The sequence below is a fragment of the Phodopus roborovskii genome, unplaced genomic scaffold, assembly GCF_943737965.1.
Source record: "Phodopus roborovskii unplaced genomic scaffold, PHOROB, whole genome shotgun sequence".
In the NCBI taxonomy this organism is placed as follows: Eukaryota; Metazoa; Chordata; class Mammalia; order Rodentia; family Cricetidae; genus Phodopus; species Phodopus roborovskii.
In genome coordinates this window covers 28,935,884-28,956,033 of record NW_026126410.1, presented here as the reverse complement: position 1 = coordinate 28,956,033, position 20,150 = coordinate 28,935,884, and positions in this window count along the sequence as shown.

Here is a 20,150-nt window from a genome sequence, read left to right as displayed (position 1 = left end):
ATAAAGGCCATGCATCCTATTGAGGAGTCCTAAAATGGGCAGTTCTTGATTGGCCGTCTCTTGTTGCCTGGTAAGGCTTCCCAGTGGTAGGAATGGGTTAGATTCAATTGAATTGTTGGCTAAGATAGTACCATGAAAATTCACAAATAAGCCAGGATATTGCTAAAACAAAAGATTGGTCTCCCAAACTGACAACAGGGTCACATTGCCATAGGTAACACTCACATAACTCATTAAACATGGGTAAGTCCAGCAGGTGACCCAGTGCTGTGTGAAGCTTTCACCCCTACATTCTAGTTTCTTTGGTGTGGGAAAGTCTTCTGAAGGCTACCTAAAAAGAAATATGGATATTAATCCAGCAACAAAATCCTTGACCTACAATCTGTCCTGCCTGCAAAATATGTTAGGGTAATCGTGACACAGAACTTATGGAAATAGCCAGTGTCTGATATGACCTAATGCCAACTCCATGGAAGGAACCCATATGACATAGCATAAATAACTAAGAACAAGAGACTAGATAGCCCAGACACCTACTGGTAAAAAGAAACACTGGTAAAAAACACTACTGATAAAAAGAAACAAACAAAAACAAAACAAACAAACAAACACAAAAGCCAAAAAAAGATGAAAAACAAACAAAAAACCCATAAAAATCAAGAAAGATGTGCCTAAATATAATCATTATTCTCATAGATCAGTGCCTTGTTCAGTCATTATCAGACAGGCTTCCCCAGATAGCAGACAGGAATAGATGCAAAAACCCACAGCCAGACATTATGCAGAGAGAGAGAGAGAGAGTCTAAAATAGAGGTGTCCATCAAATCCCTCCTCTCAGAGTTCAGGTGATCTCAAGAAAAAGGAGTTAAAAATATTGGAAAAGCTATATTAGATGTGGGAAACCAGGAGAAAAAGGCCCTGTGAGTGCCCAAATCCAGGTGTATAGGAACTCACACAGAATGAGTCATCAAGCAGAGGACCCACAATGGTTTCCACCAGGTCCTCTTTGCACATATAACAGTTTTTGTTTAGTATTTTATGGGAATCCCAACTGTAAGAACTAGTGATTCTCTGACTCTTGTACCTTCCTTGAGACAATTTACCTCATGTTGGGTGCCATGCCCACTTTTGATATAATTTTTATTTGTTTTATTTTATTTATTTTTATTTTATAATGTTTGGTTATTATCTCTTAGAGGGCTGCTCTTTTCTAAGACTGATAGGGAATGTGGGTGCAGATGAGAGGTAAGGAAATAGAAGGAGTAGAGGGAGTAAAAGCTCTCATCAAGATATATGAGAAAAGAATAATTTTCAATATAAGAGAAAATAAAGGAATAAAATTAACTATTGTGAAAAATCCTAAAGGAGATGCAACTTTTCACTATAACCCTTGTAAAGTCTTAGTCCCCCAACTGTATTCCTTCTCTTCTTACTCATTGGAAATTTCCTGTGGACATTTTATTTTACTTCTTTTAAATTATGTTGTATAACTGATGCAGCAGAAACCTCATACCTTTTAAATAGCAAGAATAGATAAAAATATTTGAAGTATGAAAACTTTAGGCTCCTATGTCTCCATCTCCCAAGACTCTGTTAAAAATGTGACACATAATTTTTTTCACCAGTCCCCTTTTGTATTTCATGTTTGTTTTTAAATTTATGAGGCATGTAGTACTTCCCATACATTAAGCATATAGAATTTGGTGAAATGAGAATTTGGACCAGATTATGGAAATGGCCTTCTTTCTGGATTTTACCCCTCAAAAGAATGTTGGTAAGCAATATAAATTCTGCACTTTCCCCTATTAATGTTTGGAAAAAAAATCATTTCATAGAGAGTTAGGAAAGCTATTTTCAGAGATTCTAGGAACATGATGACATGAATTGATTGGAAACTAGAGCTGAAAATATTATATAAGTGGTGGTAATCACATTAACTGTAACACAGAAATGAATGTTATTTATTACTGTGTTTTCAGAATTTTGGTTTCATGCGTATTTTTAGAATATTATGAAACAATGTGGTTTATGCTGGTGCTACATGAGCTCATGGATGCACATCAGGAAAACACTGTGGTATAACTGTGGTACAGGTGCACCTCAAACACACTGAGCTTAATGGTGCCAGGTGCAATCCCACATGTCAATGTCTGCTCTTCTGATTATCCAGGTATAAAGATACTTTCCTGGCATCACATCTGCTGTGGTGCTGCATTATATTATTGTTCCCCATAAAACTGAAAAGCCAATATCATTTCCATCTGAAACAGACAGGAAAATAAAATACTAAACAAAAAACAATTTACGACCTATGTCACTTTTATACTTATGACAAATGCATTCTATGGTCAACAAGAAACAGCTTTACAACTTTCCAATTGTACGAGACACCTCTGGCATAATATTTTCTGAAATATTCTCAGCTGTCTATGCATGGTGCATAATTATGCTGTTAAGACATTCTCACCATCACATTTTTTAAAAAGTTGTATTATTTCATGTAAATTCAGAAGTTACAGGGCACACTAGACTTAAACATTGACAATATAAGTATATATTCTGTTTTGAATCTTTTCACTCTCTATTAGAGTTTTAGCATGCTTATCTGCCTAGATTCTATTTATTTTATATTAAAAATCACATAGTATTTGTGTTGTGATCAAGTATTCATTTCCAATGAGGTTCCTTGTAAGCCATAGTGGTTGTCTTTTATAGACAACTGACAACGTCATGTTGGAGGGGTTAACTGAGATTTGAAGATTAAAGGCTAGAGATGTTAGAATTTAATGCCTTTTCTACCCATTTTATTTATTATTTTATTTTTGAGATTACAGCATAATTACATTTCTCCATTTCATTCCTTCCTTGAAACCTTCCCATAAACCCATTCCCACAATTCTCCAAATTCATAGCCTCTTTTTCCACTTATTGTTCTTGAGTCTATACATATTTCGACACATAAATTATTCAGTTTGTATAATGTTATGTTTTTAGAGCTAAACATTAGCACTGGAAAGCCAATTGGTGTGCTATTCCCTGTGGAAGACTACCTTTCTCACTCTCAGCATTCCCAAATTGCCTAGAGTACATTGCATATGATTGAGGTCTCATTGGTTTTCCATTTTTACATGGCCACTGGTTTCAATCTTGTCTTAATCTTAACTTTTGCGTGTCACTTATTCATGCTAAAAATATCCTAATTTGTAGCTGAATTGTAATTGGTTTTAATAATAAAAACCCTGAGCCAGACACGGGGGTAAATGTTGAAAGATGACAGAAGCAGCATAGCCAACCACTAGTTCTTAGTGCTACTCAAGCCTCACACCTAATCATCATATTAGACTAAAATCTATAAAACCCCAAACTGAATGCTGTGAGCATTCCTCCTGCCTTATATCCCTTTCTCTGTGAAGCCATATCATTCCTTCTCCAATTCACTAATGACTCCCAAGTACTGGGATTAAAGGGGTGAGCCACCACCACCTACTTGTATTTCTCTTTTAGAATGGATCAATCTAGTGTAGCTCTGGGGGCCTTGAATTTACAAAGACATCTCCATAGGATTGAAAAAGGGTGCCAACACTGCCTTGCCTCTATGGCTAACTAGTGTGTCTATCATAGCACTCTAATCTTCAGGCAAGTTTAATTGTTAAAGTAAAAACAAAATATCACATCAATTCTATATTACCAACTCCATAATGTAGACACTCTACTCAGTGCTGTTTCCCTGTGCATCTGATTTTTTTACATTATTTGAATGATACAAGAACACTTTTATTTTTCTGCCCCACAGAAACCTGCATGCAAAGTCCCCTAATGCAATTTTTAAGTTGATTTTGCCTTCCTTGAACTTTTAAAACAATTATTATTTTTCCAATTATAAGGATAATTATGGTGACATCTATCATTATATTTCTAAAAGTCATGCATCTCATCATTTTTATTTTAATATATAACTGTTAAAATTTTGTGATTTGAAAAAGAATTGAATTATTATTCTCTCTCCTACTAACAGGTCACTTATAAGCCTTTCTCCTCAAATACAAACATTTTTGTTTTGGTTTTTGCCCTAAAATATTCCTATTTTCTTGCCTATGCATTATTTTTATTATTCTTTCTTTTGCCAATGACCATTTGATATATTATCCAAAATCATCCATACTCATACTTGGTTTTTTACATGACCTTGCATTTTTCTCCTAAACATACAGGATAGTTGTAAACAGACAGGACAGGATACTAAGCCACACACCATTCCTTCTGCTTGTTTCTAGCCTAATGTTTTATTTAATTTAGACAGTGTGTGTGTGTGTGTGTGTGTGTGTGTGTGTGTGTATGTGTGCATGTTTGCATGATGATTACAATTTCAATATAACACAGCCAGATATGTCTGGATTCAAGCCTTTATTTCTCCAAGTGTTAAACTATAACTCTAAAATGGAAAGAAATGATAGCAATATTTTGTTGTATAATATAAAATTCAAGAATTTAATTTACATACCACTTCGGTATAATGTTTTCTCCTTTTCAACTCATGATAGCTTCTTTAAGTCAATTTAGTAGTTCAGCAATAAATTAGTGCTTATTAGTATGCCAAATCTAAAAGAAAATGGTCTGTAAGTTGTCGGCAGCTCATTTGCTTTTAATAATCTTCTAGGTACTCAGTAATGACAAGTACCCAAGAGTTAATAAAAATAAGTGTGTATAAGAAATGGTATTAGTTCTTCACATCTTGCCATTTGGGAAATCTGAAATGTATAAGAGTTAAATATAATTGATTTAAAAGTAAAAAGTAAATACTGTCCAGATGATAGAAGAAATAAATTAGGTAGGAAACAATGGAGAGAATATAGAAGTTTCATGAATCTTACATAAAGCAAGATAACACCACATATCTCCCTTCATCACCTAAAATTAATTAAAATGTTACAACTAATATAAGAAGAACTTTATACAATAGGTATAATAGCTACATATAATATACACAGGCATTAAGTACATCAAATAATGTGTAGTTCTTTAGCATTTGACAAATTCTGTGAAAATACTTCATTCTCTATTCTTCCTTGATGAATCCAAAGTCTTGTACCTAATTTACTTTCTATTCTAATGTGCATTACTAAATTATCATTTAATGTATTTCAAATATTAAAAATGTGTGTGGTGATACTTTTCTTGTTCAAAGAAAGCCGGTTTGAAGGTCAGAGAATGAAGCTTGCTACTAGTTAGCCACAGAAATCTAGAGGTCTGTACACACAGAGAGGAAATGAGGTATTTGGGCAGAAACAGGATATAAGCAGGGAGAAACAAAAAATTGATCTCTCTTCTGCTGAGATGGTAAGGAGGTAAGGTGTGGCTGTGGTTTGATCCTTCTGTCTGACCTTCTCAGCATTTTTCTCTATATCTAATTCTTTGGGTTGATTACTTAGACCAATTAAGAACTCTATTTACATTTTGGCCCCCAAGCATGGGGCAAGAATTTTCATGTAAAACCTGACAAAAGCTGAAAAATGATTCTAAAGGTACAGAAATGGAGCCACTTTGGGCTTCCTAGTCTCACAGTATCATGCAGGCCATGGGGCAGACCTAGTGTGACAGTTGGGCTTGAACACAGCACAGCATGGTGGATTCCCACTATTTTACCCTAGTCATAATGGCAAAATAAACTCAATGGCTGACAACAAATGCTAGAAAACATGAGAGAACAGGTACTAGCAACTCATGTAGTAACTGTGAAATCAGTGTGGAGAAGTCTCAAAAACCTTAAAACTAATCTACCATATAAATCAGCTATACCACTTGTGAGCATATGTCCAATGGAATGATGTCTTACTCCACAGGTACTTTCTTATATTGTTGATTTCTGCTTTATATACAATAATTTGAAAAAGGAAACAATCTATATGCTCTACAACCAGTAAATAGGCAATGAAAATGTGCAATGTATACACTAGGTAGTATTATTCATATGCAAAGAAAAATTAAATCATGCACTTTTCAGGTAAATGGTTGGAAATAGAATAGTGTTAAATGACAGTGCTATCCCAGAGCAGAAAGTAAAGCATCACATTACATCTCATTGGTGTACCAAAGCTCTAAATCTACATATGTGATAACATAGTCTGGAATAATATCTGAAACCAGGGATGCAAAACAAAACCATTGACAAGAAAGCAGTGTTAAGGAAAAAAATTGAGGGGGGGGGGAGGGAAGCAGGGTACATGTAGCCTGATAGGAATATAGGAATATAGGTAAGAAGCACTCTTTATTGAGGATATATATATATATATATATATATATATATATATATATATATATATGAGAAAAGAGAGGTAAATAGCAAATATGCTTGAAAAACCCACAAAGAATCATGATAGTTATTTGCCTAAAAAATAAAAATCTGTAATACACATACTTTTGGATCTCTGTATAATATAATATCTGAAGAAACTATGCACTTCAGTAACAAAGCTCAGATATACATATGCTAAAACTTAACTTATACCTTCTTCTGGAAGAATAACTTTCATGGTACAAGATGTGCCCTACAAGCTTCAACTAAGGGACACAACCAACAATTTTACCTAGCTATTAAGCTTAAAAACAACTTCAATGAGCAACTTGATATAATAAACTTAAGGGAGAAATAGTAGTGGCCCTGATATCCTGGTGGTAATGAATATATTATCTGTTCAAAAGTTGGGAAACAATGCTTGGACCTGGTATTCTAGTTTACTACTCAATATTAAGGAATTGTGAAGGAGAACCCACAATCGTTTGAAAAAGTGCATGTCTAAAATATAAAATCCAAACATTTATCCTTATAGCCACAGATAAGCACAGTTCCCACCCTGTCAATGTACCCTCTTTGTAGCTGAATAAACTACTACCATTAACAAAAACCAACCATACTTCAGATTAATGAAACTCATCACCATTGAATACATCTATGAACCATTACTTCAGCAATGGATCAGGGAGCATTGTAGAAAAGGGGCAAGAAATATTGCAAGAGCCAAAATATCAGGAAGCTTGCTCTTGAGACTGTTTCTCGTAGTAATGTCAGAAGTTAAATCATAAACTTGGACATCACATCTGCCCAAATATTAGCTGAGGAATACAACAATGATGGATAGACATGCAAATATTGATTTAGGAAAGCCACTCCCACTGCAGTAATTCCCTATCCACTTCTGCTTGAGGGAATTAATCTTGAATGTCTGGCAAACAAGCAGTGACTTTCCCTGAGGGAAATACCAAGCAAGACAAAGCTTCAGGTGCTTCTACACCTGAAACAGGACTTAAGACTAATCAGTCTTCCAGAGGAGAGATAGGAAGTGTAGTCTTTGTGGTGAAAAGCTTATTAATAAAAAGCTCAATGACCATTTAAAGATGTGGAGAAATGATGTAAAGAACATGAAATTGGATCAGTTTAACTTTATTGAATGGATCCTCTGATTGGAGATTGTATGTTTAATATGGAAGCTTGAACAGAAAAAAAAAAGAAAATGATAGAAAGGTTCAACAATGAAACTTCTCAACAAATTTTAGTAATCCTATTGAAATGATTGTATGTCCAGTTGACAAGTAACAGACTTTTCATGGCTATGCTTGTTTGCCAATTTGACTGTCAGGATTCAACACAATCTCAGGAAGTCATCATACCTGTGTGAAACACCCTTTATTTGATTATCTCATGTGGGAAGATACATTCTAAATCTGGAACACAGTTAGTAGTAGCAGCCCACATAAAAAGACATGAAAAAGGCAGGATTTTGCTTTATGCCTGCTTGCCCTCAATCTGCCTGGCTAGGTCATCTATCCTGCTTGTGACAACTTTTTTTCTTGGTGTAATTAGAAAGTATGCATTAGAGAATCCAATGTAGAATTAAAAGCAGAAGCTCCTTAGGCTTTCCCAGGGATTCCATTATTAGATTAAGACTGCTGATACATCCATTCTGCTGGAATGAATGAATATATGTAGGCCTTTGCCTTGAATTCAAGAGACAACCATTATCTTACTACCTGGAACAGAGTGTGTCAACAACTCTAATAAATCTCTGATATAATTTCTGTGTCAGAAATTACACACACACACACACACGTATATACATACGTGTGTGTGTGAGATACACATATTCCATCAGTTTTTCTTTAAAAACACCTCTAACACATAACTATTTATGCCAAAAGCACATAAATTATCTCCACCAAAGCAACATATGTAATTAGATATACACAATTGCTTCCCAACCACAAATAGCACAACACTAATGTCACTTGCTTACACACAAGGGCAGGAAATAATCACTTGATTTAATGAAAGAATAACATATATACTTCTATTTTTATGATATCAAATACTACAGATGATTAATTGCTACTGCTAACTCGCTATCATATTTTTTTATTATTTATCTGTCTGTTTCTCTGCATTAGTAAAGGCAAGGCTGTAGGCCACCTAGGTTGCTGAGGTCAGCACAAGATTGATTCCTTATTGCTTTGTCCACATTTTATTTAGCTTTCAGCTTCTATCTTATCTTGGTCCAAAATGCTTTGCATACACTTTAAAACAACACATCATTTACATATTTAACCCAGCATAATTTAAAACCATAGCTATCAGAATATAGCAGCAGCCCAATTATTACTTTCCTGACTTGAGGCCATGCTTCTTTGGAACAAGTTAGAAGAGCTTTGTAGTGGACCATTGAGTAATATTGAAGAACAAATAAATAACAACTTTGACTATTGAGATGCCATGATTGATCAACTGAATTTTAAAAAGATGAATACATAAAACATAGAGTGCTTGCATATGTATATATTCTGTGTGAATTCACACACATCCAGAACACATGACTGGAAGAAAGTTGAAAAAGTGGTTAAAGCAGCGGACTTCATGGATATGTAAATGTGAATGAGAGAAAAACGCCTAGAACTTTGCCCTTTTCACCTTAGGTATTTTGTAGCTTTTAGAGTTTTGTTCAATTGTATGTATAAGGTATTAAAATAGAATCTTGAATTTTTTTAGAACTAGATAGGACGTGCAATGGAAATATTAAAGTGGAATATCTTAATGATCCCCATTAATGTATTGCATGAAACATAGCAATGACTTAATTTTAATACAAGTAAAACCATATATGTTGTCTTCCAATATTGATTGTCTCCTCATTGCTAATGTCTTGCATGTATGCCATAGAAGACATTGTCTTTGATGATGGATAAAGAGGAAAATATTTAGTACATAATAGGCATTGGTAATTGTTCCAAGGTCTTTAGTAAAGATGATATGAAATGAAAATATCTTTATACAGTTACCAATGGGTTCATTATAAAGCTAGATATAATTTTATTGCACTCATTACAATTTGCATTAAAGATGACTAATTTGAATGATTTAATTATTGTTATCCTGTTTTTGCTAAATTTTCACTATAAAAATTAGAAAATTATGTTATTTCAATATAAAAAATGTAGAACAATTATGTTGGCATTTCTTCCATTGTGTTCTCAAAATTTGCAACTACCCCCAAAAGAAAAAAGAATACTCAACTTTTAATAGTATTTTTAATGGAAATTAGTCACCCTAGATCTCTGCTTAATATGGACGTAAAATGTCAGAGAAGATAGAAATCTATTAGCTCTCCTACAGATTTGTTTAAGGCAACACTAAGGAACATTAGCTTATTCTTAACCGGAAGACTAAATGCTCATCTGTCAGAAGGACAACTGTGACTTTTGACAATAATAGTGACAAAGATATGAATTTATGTTCTAGGCCATATGGCTCAACTAATAAAGGTGCTTGGTGCCAAGGCAAAGACCAACAAGAAATAATACACCTGCTCTTTTAGAAGACTGAGCTTAGTTTCTTAAATCCGTACTAGGCTTCTATAACTAACTGCACTTCATCTCTGAGGCATAAAAATTCATATTCTGGCTGCCAGAAACATCTGCACTAGTGCTGAATACATGCCTGCATGACCTGATCCCCTCCACATGCACACACACACACCGACATTAATAAAATAAAGCATGGGGTTAGAGAGATGGCTCAGCGATTCAGATCACTTTATCTTGTAGATGACCCTCATTAAATTGCCAACACTCACAAGACTGAACCGAGTGATATCTTATTTAGTTTCAGGGTATCTGTTGTCTTTTCTGGATCTTGTATCAGGTACTGACATAGAGGGCATGCATGCATGCATGTCAAAAACTCATACATATAAAAGAAAATAAATGAATATATCTACAAATTTAAAAACAACACACAAATGAATTTTCTCAAAAATATTTATGAACTGCAGGTTAAAATACCTGTTGCCAAGTTCAAACACCTGATTAGATCCCTGTACCAACATGGTAAGAAAGAATCAACTTCTGAAAGTTCTTCTCTGACTTGCATATTAATACTAAATCACATGCACACAAACACACACACGCACACACACAGACACACACACATACACAATACACACACACTAGACATAAATAATTAAATAAATAAATATTTGATAGAAATTAAGGTAGGGTAGGGTGTGAGTCAATGTTTTTTTATGGGTATTTGTTTTGCGGGGTTTTATATTTAATTTCTTTTATTTAAATTTGAAACAAGCTTGTTTAACATATCAATCCCATTTTTTGCATCATCCCATCTTCCTTTACTCCCCCCCACCAACCCCTATCCCATTCTCTTTCTTTTACCCAGGGAGGGTGAGGCCTTCCATGGGAAGTCTTCAAAATCTGTCATATCATTTGGAGGAGCGCCCAGGCCCTCCCCCATGTGTCTGAGCTGAGGCTGTATATCTCTATGTTGAATTGGCTCCCAAAGCCTATTTGTATACTAGGGACAAATACCGATCCACTACCAGAGGCCCAATCAACTGCATAGTCCTACTAACTACCACCCACATTCAGGGAAATTTGGGTCAGTACTATGCTGTTTTCCCAGCTATCAAACTGGAATCCATGAGCTACCCCTTGTTCAGGTCAGAAGTTTCAATGGGTTTCTCCAGGCTCATCTTGATCCCTTTGCTTATCACTCCTCCCTCTCTGCAACTGGATTCCAGGGGTTCAGCTCAGTGCTTAGCAGTGGACCTCTGCATCCAGTTCTATCAGCTACTAGATGAAGGCTCCAGGACGTTATATAAAATAGTCATTACCCTTCTTTTCAGGGAAGGGCATTTAAAATAGCCTCTCCACTATTGCTTACATTGTTAGTTGGGGATTTCCTTGTACATCTCTGGTGCGAGATTTCTCATAAAACATATAATGGCTCCCTTTATATGATATATCTTTTCTTGCTCTCCTCTGTTCTTTCCCTGACTCAATCTCGCTGCTTTCTGATGCCCATCTCGTCCCTCCTGCTCCCCCTAACTCTCTCTCTCCTTCCCCCTACTCCCAATTTACTTGGGAAATCTTCCTTTCCCCTTCTTGGGGGACAATGTATGTTTCCCTTAGGGTCCTCCTTGTTTCCTAGCTTTTATAGCAGTGTGGATTGTAGGCTGGCAATTCTTTGCTCTATGTCTAAAACACATATACAGAGTGAGTATATATCATGACTGTGGTGCCTCATTCAGGATGGGTTCTTCTAGTTCCATCCATTGCCCTTGGAATTACAACATTCCATTTTCCCCCCGCTGAGAAGTACTCCAATGTGTAAATGTGACACATTTTCTCCATCCATTCTTTAGTTGGGGGGCATTTAGGTTGCTTCCAGTTTCTTGCAATTACAAATAATGCTGCTATGAACATAGTTGAAGATATGTCTTTGCTGTATGAATGTGCATCTTTGGCTATATGCCTAAGAGTTGAATTATTGGATCTTGCTTTAGACTGATTTCCATTTTTCTGAAGAATCACCATACTTATTTCTAAAGTGGCTGTATGAGTTTGCATTCCCACCAGCAATGAAGGAGTGTGCCCCTTTCTACACATCCTCTCTTGCATAAGCTTTCTTTGGTGTTTTTATTTTACTCATTCTGAAAGGAGTAAGATGGTATCTTAGAGTTGTGTTGATTTGCATTTCCCTAATGGCTAAGGATGCTGAGCACTTTCTTAATGTCTTTCTGCAATTTTAGATTCCTCTATTGAGAATTCTCTATTTAGTTCAGTATTCCATTTTTTATGAGATTATTTGGTGTTTTTGTAATTAGCTTCTTGAAGTCTTTGTATACTTTGGAAATCAGGCCTCTGTCAGATGTGGGGTTGGTTGGTGAGTATCTTATCCCATTCTGTGGGCTGCTGTTTTGACTTGTTGACTGAGTCCTTTGTCTTTCAGAAGTTTTTCAGTTTCAGGAGGTCCCATTTATTAATTGATGATATCAGTGTATGTGTTACAGGTGGGGTGTTATGTTATGAAGCAGTCTCCTTTACCAATTTGTTCAAAGGTACCTCCTACTTTCTCTTCTAAGAGGTTCAGTGTGGCTGGATTTATGTAGAGGTCGTTGATCCATTTGCACTTAAGCTTATATATTCTTTGGCACATTTATTTAAGTGAATTATATGTACAATATACATGTTATATTCAAGTGCAAACCTAATAACAGATTCCCTTAAAAATAAATAAAATGTTTTGCTTTTGTGTTTTGAGATAGGGTTTCTCTGTACTGCTTTGGAGCCTGTCCTGGAACAAGCTCTGCAGATCGGGCTGACCTCAAACTGACCGAGATCTGCCTTGGTGCAGAGATTAAAGTTATATATCATGAAGGCCTGGCTATGACACAGTATTTAAAGGATTGTATATGTGGAGAATTGCACAAAACATATTAGTGAGTTTTACAAAAGCTTTTTTTTAAATTAAAAATATTAATTGTATAGTATTCTATCATATGTATACTCATATCTTTTATTAAAGCTATGTGAAATTGATACTTTAAATCTATATAGATTAGTTCAAAACATTGTATTGAATTTTTCTTATTATTTTCTATGTGTTTAGTTTTGGGATAAAGCCCTTCTTCTGCTTAAGATACCCAATCAGTCCATGACACTATTTTAATTTTCGTGCTTTCTTAGTTTTAGGCCTCAAATGTGAACATATATCTGACTTATTTGTTTTATTGACTTGAATAATTAATGACCAGGTGTTTCTTATAGTCTTTAATTAGAGATTCTTTTCGTTAGTCATATTTTTATTGGTTATAATTGTTAGCATTAAAAGAGGCCATAGGAAAGAAAACTACATAAAAGATTTGCTTCACATTGTAGTATTATGATTTTCCTTTGTATGGAAAGACAATGTAAATCATTCTTTTTACACATTTTGAAGACTGTTACTGTGTTAATACAGCTTGTTATTCCTGTCAAAAATTCAGGACAAATGATCTTTAATGGAAAAGGAATTATCAGTGCTAAGTTTTTCGTGGTTTTTACCTACCATTGTGGGAATACTTGACATCTGAATGTCCCTTACTGGTTTATTAGAGCCTGTCAAGAAATGAGCACAAGGCCATGTGTACTCCATACTTAATGACTGAGAAGTCACATTCCCTGTCCCTAGAGGATGAAATGCTTATATGTATTCTTTGAATCTTTCTCAGAAATTCTTCATTTATATCCCCTAACTTATTTTCCCAATTATTTCATGAGAATAGTTTCATTGTTTTCAACTTTCTGTTGTAAACAAATGTTCAGTTTGTGTTTCTTAAAATGTTCAAGTTTCTTGAAATCACTTTCTATTGACTTCCTTGTTTTTCTTACTTGTCAGATTTAGATGGCCCCCTCCTGGAATGCATCACCCTACATTTGGATTGTTAGTAGTAGTATTATGATAATGTCACATTTTCATATTTAACTAATCCACCTGAAGATTTCAAAATAAATATGTTTTACTACAGACATATGTAAGCAATCAGAGAATACACTGCTATTAACTGAATTTGAATCTTAATATGTTTCTGAGTCAGAAATTGTTTTATAAAATAAAAGATGAGAGTCAAAAAAAAGGACCCATAAACTTGTAACATATATTTCTTTCTTTTTATTATTATTATTATTCTTAATTTACATATAGATTCTAGTTCCCTACCTCAGCCTCCCATGCTTCCCAACCCCCCTCCCTTCCAATTCATCCCCACACTCCACAGGAAGCATGATGCCTTCCAGGAGGGATCAACAAAATCCTTTCGTGACCAGGGATACATCCTGGTTCCACTGTCAGAGGTTCCTTAACCTGTTTAGGCCTTCTAATTGAGATCCATGCTCAGGGGATTTGAGTCAGTCCAATGCTGGTTTCCCAGATATCAGTCTGGAGGTCCTTTAGCTTCCCTCTTGTTCACATAAGCTGTCTCTTTGGGTTTCTGTAGCCTGGTCCTGCCCCAATTTTCTTATTGCTCCTCCCTCTCCTCCTCTGGATTCTAGGAGTTCTGCTCAGTGTAACATATATCTCTCATTCAAATCATAATATGTTTTTCCTATTGCATATGAAGGTGATATCGACATACTACTACTAATAATAATAGTAGTTGTATAAATGAATACATAAACAAAATGAAAAGAAAAGACAGCTGAAATGAAATGAAAAAAAAGCTGATATTAAACTTCATATATCTTGAACAAGTAAGAGAGATCTAAATCCAAAATTTAGAAAGATAAAAATTAATAAACAATAGATAAGAAATAATCAAAATATAAACAAAAACATTTCAGTTTCTCTTAAAAGAAATTATGTAAGAATTGATTAGCCTTATCTTTTTAAAAGAAAAACAAACCCATAAACAAATAAAAGGAGAGCTGCAAAGGGGAACATTACTATAAATATCACAGAGGAACTTTCTAGGTATCATTATTAGGATGACAAAGAACTGTCTTGCATAGCTCCTAAGAGGCTACAAAAATTCTACCTTTTGCAGGATAAATCCCAATGTGAGTGTTTTATTGCCCTAGGATTAATATTGATGATGTAGAGAAGCCCAATCCTAGATACTAGAGAATATTATCCCACTCAATTTTAACAAATGGAACAAAAACAATTGGCCCTCAGCTTGTTGTTGGTAAACTCATAACAGACAGACTTCAGTTTGGCTAAATATCTTCTCCTTGCCACATAGTCACCAAACTGTCACAAAAAACAACAAACAAACAAACACAACCAAACAAACAAAACTGTTCCTTTAGCTTGCATTTCTACAAGTAAAACTTGTAGTAGAGCTCTATTCCTCTGCCGTTTAATTTGACATATATACTTTCATTTACATCCAAAGTATATTTGTTGTATGAAAATATTGTAGACTGAAACTTTTATTAAACTTAAAATTTAACAAAAAGGTAACATTTAGTTTAGTATGCTATATTTCAAGGGCTTTTTCTTAAACTCATGAAATTGATGTTGATGGCATTGAACAGGGTAGACATAGATCATTTTAATCTTGGCAAAAATATATTTTCTCTTGGATATTGATGCCAGTCATTCTAATAAATACACATTTATACTTTTCACTAAACTGAAGGCCATATGAATGCTGTACCTCAGTGAAATATTCGCAGTTTTAAACGTGGTATGATTTATTATTTTTAAATATATGTTTTCATTTTATTATCAAAAACAAATATTCCCCAGGTTTTAATCGCTTTATTTTGATGTTTCATAATATCTCTGTCAATTTGTTTTGCTGATTGTTAATATTTTGTCACACTGCCACTTGTAAGTGGTGATTTGGTATTTCTGTTGAAATTTGGCATCATGAGGTGTAATCGAAAAAGAAATTCCATACACAACTTTTTCTTCTGTTGCTTTTATAGTTACAAAGAAAAGACTTTTTAGTATGGATTTCAATGTCTGTTTCCTTTTGCTTTAATAGAATTTAAAGTCTCTAAATCCAAAATGATTGTAGCAATTTCTATTACTGCCAGTTATACAAAACAAAACATAATTCTTTAATACAAAAACAATCCTACTACATGATTGATTTGTATAGTAGTATTTAAATTATTTAATGCTTTCCTATGTATTCTATTTATAAGTTTTAATATCCATGGAATTGGAAATCTGACCCATTTATTCTATATCAGTATTTTTAAATGAATACACAAGAATAGTCATTTTATTATTGCCAGCAAATTATTCCCTACTGTCACATATTCTCCCAATTTATACTATACTCACTATCCCTATGTTACTATTATTATATAAAAATCTCCTGTTTTTATAATTTCAAATACATTTTCCTTTTATTCAAGAAAACATGGAATTATTGCTTTGTTACTATTTAATGTATTGAAAGCAGGTAATTATTTATTAAGTAAATATTAGAGAGAGAGAATAAAAGTGGAATGATTGTTCCTCCACCACTCCCACCCTTTCCTAACAGATTTTGGAGATAACTATTTTTAAATCTTTGTGTATATTTTTCTAAACTTCTCTATATATTGTTTTCAGCATTAGTTTAATTCCCATTAACTCTCAAACTACAATTTGAAATATGTTCTAATGAGTTTTTATTCATAGGCATATTATGTGTTGGCATTTCAGCTATTTGTCCTGAATTTATGCATTCAGTTGTATTTTTGTTCACATTTTTGTATCTTTTTTCTTCTCTTTTATTACTTTTTCTTTTTATTGAAAATAGATTTTTTTTCTCACATAATATATGAGGTAATGATTTCCTCTCCCCTTTTGTCTCTCATAAGGAAAGAAGATGCAGTTAGGAATATATATATTCGTAACTAGTGGCTGGCTGCTTTGCTTCTCCAATCCTCAGCTTGAATCCCATATCTGCCTCTGGGTTTGTATATATATCATGTTATGCCAGAGTTGCACAAGACAAACAAACACAAACAGAGCCACTTGTTTGTACACTCTGGAAAACCTAAACTTGAAGAAAGAACAAACATGTAGAGGATTTGCTAGAGACTCTTAAAGGCAATGTGGATGCTTCAGTCTCTGAGTTCAACCACACTTTGCCATGTTGAATTAGAAAGCCTTCCTGGTGTCCTCAATATACCATCTGTCTTTTTAGCATCTTGAGGGGAGGGGTTTGAAGTAGGCATCCCATTTAGGACTCAGTTTCTTAGGGTCTCTTACTCTCTGTATAATGTCTGGCCGTATTTGTAGGGATTTGTTTCCAAATCCTGCAGAATGAAGTTTTTCTGATAATGCCTGAAGAAGTCACTGATTCAATTATTCTTTCTTTTGGCATACCTGTAATCCATGAAGAATTAATTTTTATTTTCCAATTTCATTAACTTCTTTTGATGACATTTAATTTCAGAATTTTAAAAATGAGCTTTAGCATATGTTTTATTTCTAAGACATTTATGTCTTTTAGCTGAAAATGTTGAATATATATAAAATAATTTGTGGGTGTGTATGCAATTATTCATATTACTTCAGTGACAACAGCTAATGAAACTTAAATATGCACTTCAGAGTGTGTTGACTACCCATGCAAGCTTGAACATTATGACTTCAGAACTCCAATAAAAAATACATGTTTCTTCTCTTCATTGACACTAGGCTTTGTTTCTACAACACATCAAAGAACATTTGTTTTTGATTTCATTTTTTAGAATGCAAATATTTATATGTCATCCCTGAAGACAATGGAATTCATCAAGAATTACTCTTTGTTTCATGTACACATCTTTCATATGCTAAAGATAACTATGTTATTATACAAAGAACTGCTAAACATAAAATATTTAAATGAATGTAAGACCAATCAGTAAAGTAAAACTAACCTTCATTGTGAAGAAACATAGTCTGATAGATATGGTTATTGTCTTTATTTTTGATACATTTTAATACTTTAATATATAAGTATATCAAATATAATTTTTCACATGATATTCTTCCCCTTCTTGCAAACTGAACTTATCTATTAACCTTTACAATACATTTATATTTTAGATACTTATAATTCTTTAAAGTTTTTATGTAAGGAGGTTAACTGCTTTCTTTATTCTTAAGAGAAATTTCTAGATTATTATTCCACCATCATGTTAAGACTTTTGATATGTATTGTTAAATGCTAAAAATACATGCATTATAAAAGCAACCTATGGTGGAAATAATTGCATGTTGTTGTCTACTTTATTTGGAACACCAGATTGGAGCTGTTAATAATAGTTCTTAAACAGAGTGTGCTATTGAATGATCGTGACAAATAAATTTACTTAAATCAAAGTTGATTCTAATATTCTCCTTTCTCTGAACAATTTTATGGTAGTTTTAAATCTTTTCTGCCATCATTGCATTACCTGGAACAACATATCTTGAATTATTAAGCATCAAATATTCAAATCATTATTTTTACTGTCATTAACTGTATCAAAAAGCAGTAATCCTTTTTAATGTAGAGCTTGTATTTCTTATCTAAGAATTTCAACCCATTTTTATTTTTTTAAAGAGTGCTTGAAAGACCCACAAAAGTTCTTGCAATGGCTAAGAAATGAATGCAACACTAGGAAATGATATAGACCTCTCATGTCATACAGAAGCAAACCTAGATAATTTTTTAAACCTCCCTAGTGCTTCAATCTGCCTCAAGGCCAGCACATTGGCTCTTGATAACAACAACCAATTTCTGGTAAGAGATATTTTGAACAAATATTTCCAGTATTCATTATAGCTGAAATTAGCTCTCAGCTCTCAGCAGGTACCCAAATTTGCCTATTTATTGAAGCACCAGTGTCTCTGATAGCATCAAACTCCGCTGAGGTACACGTGTGAAATATTGTCTTATATCAAAAACTGTTTATTTCCCAGCATGATTTACCAACATTCCAAATTGCCATACCACCATATATCATAGACTCATTTAGTTTCCCCAAATATGCGGTCATTAGTAATGTGAATAATGCCTGTACTCTCTGTGGCATGTAATTACTTCTTGGTATTCACATAACTTGGGGACACCTAACCCATTCTCTCTTCTTTGACATTCAATTTTTTCAGAGACCACATTGTACTTTCCTCTCATTCACGTTGATTAGGGTGACAAGAATAAATCACAGAATATATGGCTTTATTAAAACTCAATTTCAAACAATAACTCTTACTAAACAAATTTGAGAATTATTGATTTCTTGAATACACAATTTTTTGATGAAAGGGATATAGGCTTGAAAAGTTTGTTTTAGGGGCATTATCATGTCTAATCCATATATTTGTTTGAAAATGATATTTATCACATATAATTGAAAAAGTTGAAATAGTCATTTTCATAAAATCTTAAGAATTTTCCATGAGAACATAATCCTTTCACTCATGAAAATAAAGATTTTTAAATCATATAGTCATGTATGTATATAATTTTCCTATATTGATCACCTATCAACTTATGTTTCTGTATTCCACATATATTTTTGTCAAAGAATGAAGAAAATAAATAATATTTAAAGGAAAACTACACTGAAAATCAGTAAATATATGTCTATTTGATGTGAATATTTGTTTGGTTTGTGGAAAAAAAATTGATTAGGATGGGAAATTACCTCAGAGAAATATAATGCCTAGAATTCTTAGGACCAAATTTATTTGTAGATGACCAATAACTTTATAGTGTATTTGGGGAGGGGTCTGTGGCTACATTTTCTTCATGACTAATGTTCTTAGAAAATGAAAATACTTTATCAACCCCTTATAAGGACCTCATCTACTAATGTCAAGGGGAACTTTAAAAATGTAGGCATTAATTAGCCTGCTTCAGGACATATTCCATATCACATGGTAAGATATAATTTGTTATATGATAAGGCATGCTTATTTAGTAGAGAACATGGATAGCTAACATGATTTCTGTGAAAGAATGCTTTCTGAAAACAGTTAATCATCAATTATTCAAGGAGACATAGAAAAATCGGTGTTCTCACAGATCTACTGGCACCTTCCAAATAGTGCTAGAGTAATACCACTATTAATGTAAGTAACAATTTTATAGGAGGTTAGTTTAATTCCTTTAAAGCATTTAAGTCTGGCATTGGTAGCACACTCCTTTAATCCCAACCCTCTGATGGCAGAGACAGGCAGATCTCTGGTTGATCTACAAGAGCCAGTTCCAGAACAGTCTCCAAAGCCACAGAGAAACCCTGCATCAAAAAAACAACAAACAAACAAATAAACAAACAACAAAAACAAACAAATGAACTAAAAATCAGGCTCATATTTTTTTAATGGATGAACAATAGCAGAAAATTTTATA